This window comes from Orcinus orca, chromosome 11, assembly GCF_937001465.1.
Source record: "Orcinus orca chromosome 11, mOrcOrc1.1, whole genome shotgun sequence".
In the NCBI taxonomy this organism is placed as follows: domain Eukaryota; kingdom Metazoa; phylum Chordata; class Mammalia; order Artiodactyla; family Delphinidae; genus Orcinus; species Orcinus orca.
The window spans coordinates 18,272,654-18,278,653 of NC_064569.1; positions in this window are offsets into that span (position 1 = coordinate 18,272,654).

Consider the following 6,000-nt stretch of genomic DNA (forward strand, 5'->3'; position numbering starts at 1 on the left):
GTCTTTTGTAGATACTTTTTGCCAGGTTTTGAAAGTTCCATTCTGTTCGTAGTGTGCTGAATGTTTGTATGAGAAATGTATGTAAGATTTGTCAATGCTTTTTTGAATCTGTTGAGAAGATAATATGATGTAATTTTTTAGTCTGTTAATATGGGGAATCAAATGGATTGCCACAGTGATTTAATATGCCATAAAAATTTTTATGTATAGGAATTAATGAGTTTTTCAGCTCTTTCTATGTTTTCAATGAAATAAAAATGCAGTTAGCTAAAAGTCAGTCTGTGTAGGTTGGTAAAATTCTCAGTGGAGTTTCATAAACTAAAAAGGAAGTAGTGAGATTGGATGATAAATAGTTATACTTAAAATTGATTGTAATCTGAACCCTGAATTAGCTGGAAAACTTCTGCACTTGGCTTTAAAATAAAAAGAGGGTATTAGGAAAATGGAGAATGTAGCAATGACAGATACAATGCAAATGTTTAAAGTATGGTTTGGGGTTTGGGTTCCTTTTTGTTACATTTTGTACATACACCTGAGTTCATAATGGATGTGTGAAGAAGGGGTAGCTGTGTAGGTGGTATTTAAGGAACCTCAGGAAGGTGTCTTCCTCCTCTGCCAAAGCAGCGTCAATGCTTTATTAGTAGTTCATTTTGTCAGTTTAGCTTTGCCTTTTTAAAAATAGATTTCATTTGGAGAACCCAGCACTTTGGGCTGTTTAGTGTCCATTACAGTTTCAGCTGATTTGCTTTCCCTCAGGGCTGTTTGGCTAAGATCAGAGCGCTAAGAAGCTAAGAATCTTATCAAATGAAGAAAGAACAATTTGAAGCACAGAATAATCTCATCACAAGACACTGCCTGAGTAGGGGTTTGGTGGTGGGCAACTTGAAGACACAGGGCTAAAGATGGGGCTGGGGGCTGTTCGGAAGGAGAAGTTCCAAGGCGTTCCAGGAAGCAAGGTGAAGTGCTGAAAGGGGAAGAGGGAGATCATCTAAGTTGTTATTTAATAAAACAAATACTCATGAGCACTCTTCTGTGCCAGGCTTGGGTCTGGATGTAAGTAAGAGTAAGTCAATACCTTTAAATGGAAGTCGGGGTGGGGATGGGAATGGAGGTGGGAAATGGCATGAGAGGAAAAGCAGGGAGATTGGCAGGAAACAAGGGTGTGAAGTTAAGTGTCAAGGGCTGTCACAAGGGTGTGTCCAAAGTTGGGCTGGAGTGTGGTGGAGGTGGCTGCTGGCAGAGTGGCTGTAAGAGGAAGGGCCTAGAGAGGAGGAGACAAATGAATGGTCCTGTTATGGTTTTGATGATGACTGGATATTCCCGCAGGATATTTAATTACAAAGGAAGGTCATATTATTTTCTGTATTCCGTGTTTACTCGGGCAAGATGCTAAAAAAAAGAAAAAGAGCTTGTAGGAGGACTGGAGTATCCATATAAGGCTTGGGAGACCAAATATTCTATTGGCCCCAGTCCTTGGGCATTCTGGTTAATTGAAGATTTATTGATATAGGATCAACTTTAACCTATTCATGATGTTTATTACTATACGTGTACAGAGATGGTATAGTTAAGTGGGGAAGAACGAGACACTGAGCCATGTTATCTGAGTTCAAATTCTGGTTCTACCCCTTATTTTGTGTGAGTTTTGGGCAAATTAACTTTCCTTCGCCTCAGTTTCTCCATCTGGAAAGTGGAGTTAATAGAAGAATTTTTAAATGAGGACCACTTGAGTTAAATATGCAAAGTAGTTAACAATGCCTGGCACATACGAGCACTCAATAAATATTAGGTATTTTTATCACAGTTTGCCTATGTAATGTATATATGAACATAAATAATTATATAGCATATATTTATAAACCATATAAGTATTATATATGTTTATATGTATATGTGTGTGTATATACATATATATGTGTATATCTATCTCTCTATCTATGTATATATATACATAGAGAGAGAATGAATCTCCGTATATTATAGAGCATGAGTTTGGGAGGAAGGCAGACCTAAATTCCATTCCTGGCTCTGCTGTGTACTTACTGAGCCTCAGTTATTTTTAAATTGCACAATGGATATGATAAGCTTTGTAGGATTATCGTGAGAATTAAATGACATAAAATATACAATATTGTCTAATCAATTATCCAGTTAGTAATAGGCACTTAATGGCTACTGTCTATTATTATGACATACTTTTTAATGGTCATCTCTGATAATAGTTCTTTTAGAGTGACCTTCACAAAGCTATTGCTAAGAAGTATTAAAGAAGTATTCCTATGAATTTAGTGATTTCCTTTATACATTTTAGATTGGGCCAAAGTCAACTCATTTTTAAATTGAGCTGTTAATTTCTGTTTCTGTTTCAAGGAAGAGAGAATTGAAAAAATGGTATATGATAATATTGTTGGAATACTTAACTTAAACCAGCAATTGTTGACTAAATATTACAAATGCATTTATTTATTTATTTATTTAATTTATGTGGCGCCTGTAATCAGTGGGGAAAAGATGGAATAAATTTCATTGAATGATATTGGTATTAGGATAATAAGTTTATTGGGAAAGATAAAGTTGATAAAATTTGATCCATAGCTCATACTATACACCATGCTGAACTCCAAATGTATTAAATATTTTAATATAAAATATGAAATCATAAAAGTAGTAGAAGAAAATACATGGGTGAATTAGTTCTAGCTTTGGCATAGAGAAGGGTTTCTAACTGTGACTAAGAATTTAGAAGTCATAAAAGAAGAGACATAACTTTGACCATATTAAAAAATATATATATTAATACAGTAAAAACTTCTGAAGAGTAAAAACTATCAAAATACGAATAACACATCGGCAAAAATAATCTGCAATTCTTACTGTAGGTAAAAAGTTAATCTCCATAATGTATACAGAGCTTCTAGAGGGTGGTAAGAAAACGGTGATGTGTTTTTTTTAAAGTGGACACATAATATGAACAGATCTCGTACTTCACAAGAAAAGAAATACAACTGGCCCTTTAAAAATGTTAAATATATTCAAATCACTCATAATAAGATAAATGTTAATTAAACCTATACCAAAAAGCAGTTTTCACCTATCAGTTTGAAATGGTACCATCCCTATAAAATGCAATGTGGCATTATCTATTAAAATTATAAATGCATTTCCCGTGAACCCAGCAATTTCATTTTTGGGAATTTATCCTACAGATAAAGCTGCACACAAAGAGAATGACTTACATACAAGCTTATTTGTGTAACCTTGTTTATTATAGCAACAAGTTGAAAATAACCTCAGTGTCCATTAATAGGGAACTGATTTAAAAATAATTTTTGGCCCATTCCCTACAATGCAATACAAGGTAGCTCTAAAAAAGGAAAAATTTCTCTATGTATGCAAATGGAAAATTCTTCCAGATGTATTGAGTAGTAAAATAAACAAGATCTGGAATGATGTATATAATATTCTATATTTTGTATAAAATAATGGGAAGAATATGAATATAAATTTACATTTGATTATAACTGCATAAAGAAACTCCGAAGAGACACACCAGAAACTAATACATTTGGTTACCTTTGGGACTGGCAGGTGGCGAATAGGGCAGATAGAAGCAGAACTGGGAGGGAGACCTTTCACTGCGTTGTTTTAAATTTTGTTTTAATTTGTAACCAGGTACATTTATTCACTACTCAAAAATGAAATAAGATAAAATTCTTCTGTCTCTTGAATCAGTAGTTACAATCTTCCACAATCATGGGAAGCTACAGATAATGAGTTATTTTTCTTGAATCAGTTTTGTTTTGCCACTTCCCATTTCATTTTATTATTAATTTCCCATAAAGCTTCAAAGAACATAGTGAATCCAGAGCCCATCAGGAGATGATGGAGTGCTCCAGTCAGCCACAAGCAAACTTGGACCAGTTAAACTGTTTTCCTCCTGATCTCCTAATAATTTCAATTTCCTTTGTTAATCCTATTTTCCTAAAAAGCAAATAACTTAGATGGTGCTAAGTTAGCATGAATCGTAGGTAACGCACGCTGGACAGGCAGTTGTGTTAGAACAAGTTCTATTAGAAACCATCTTAGGACAAGCTAGATAATCTCTTGCATGAATATTCATTTATGATTGGAAATAGTGCTCCGTGTCATGTATGAAGTTACAGAACTGGCAAAGGGAAAAAAAGATCTTCACTATAAGCTATTTTACTGGAAAAGACCAAGTGTTTGATATTTTTGGCCTACAAAGCTGATTAGCACAGAAGAATCAAACAACAGATTTAATTTTATCAAATTAACCCATGTTAAATGTACAGAGGTCAAAGTGATTTTTTTTTCCTATTTATTAACGTCTTCAATGTTACCCCTTGTACTTTAAAACAAAATGCAAGGTTCAACCTTATGATTGAAAGATTAGACGAGACTTGAACCAGTAAAAATAGATTTTTTTAAGGAAAAGTTATTTTGAGTGTAGTGCTAGCTGTACTAGACAAATTCCGTCGGGCCTCCTCTTCAGTCTTGTCAAAGCTTAGCACAGTCCAGAAGGCAGTAGTGTATATGCCAAAAAATCAAAGCAGCAGCAGTTAAAAAAATAAGTGCACTAAGAAATATTAAATGGAAAGCCAATGCCTATAAATAAAAAGGCAAGTGAGCACTAATCAATCATAAGTAACTCTGAACAGAAAATAGGAGTTGGAAGGGTGAGAGAGATTTCACATACAACATATGAGACTAGATACAAATGATTTAATTAAACAGCGTTCCTTCTACACAAGACTCAAAATCTCTAAATGTTAAGAAAAACTGGAGTATAGAAATGCAACGTCTTGCTTTGCAATCTATAGCGGATGAGTAGCAAGGCATATGCCAACAGCAGAAATAGAAGCAGTTGATGAATCCTGGGTGAGTGGAAGTGTTTCATTATCTGTATCTGTTTCTTGCTATTCATCTCAGCTTTATGGCTCTTACTAAAGGACCAAACCCTTTCCACTCTGAACAATAGCAGCCTCTACAAGCTTGGAGTTTTGGGTGAAAATCATTAGGCAGAATACAAAACTAATTTGCATGAGTATGGAATAGATGCAATCAAGAGTTAAAAAATAATTCCATCAATAAAATAAATCTTGGGAGGGACCAGAGGGAAGGTAGAGGGAGGAGAGAGAGAGGAGGTTGATAATTACAGGTGTGAGGAGAGGAAAAAGGTGAACAAGGCTGCCTGCTGGTCAGCCCACCCTTCCCAAAAGAGGACTTTAACCCTAGACATTGTCTAGTTGACCTTTAAGGCAAGTCTTGCCTTAGGAAATTATTTATGTTGCTCAGCAGAATTGGACCATATGCCCTTTTTAGAAGGGAACTTGAATCTTTTCAAGTAAGAGGTCCAACTCAAACATTCAGATTTCAAGAAATAGATTTAGATTGATAAAAATATGCTCCACAGTCTTCTGGATATCCATGATTTTATGGCTTGAATTAATTGTAGATGTCAGAAAAAAATAGAATTATTTTTCCTTATATACAATTAGGTTTTAAAATAAAGGGGTTTTAAAATTTGGGACTTAAAATCTGAGAGCTTTCCCTAGCTTTATCTATCTATCTATCATCTATCTATCTACCTACTTATCTATCTCATACATATTATATACATAATATATATATAATATATCAATACCACTGTTCATTCTCAATTCTGTGAAATCTGAGAATGTGACAAGGTACCAGAGACCATAATGAGTTTGTCTCTCATCACAAACATTGGAAGACAAAAATCTAAATCCATATATCAAACCCAAAAATCAGTTTTCCAACCTAATAAATGACAGACAGGATTCTGAAGGGAGTTATTTTTAAAAGCAAAGATTTTTTTTGACGGTTGGTAGCTCTGGTAATGGGTAGCAAAAATGGCTCATGGGAAGGGTACATGTACTGCTAATAGATTGACTGAAAAGAAAAACATTATTATTGGTGTTTTTTTCCCCTACCAGATCCTGTGATATCACTACTGCA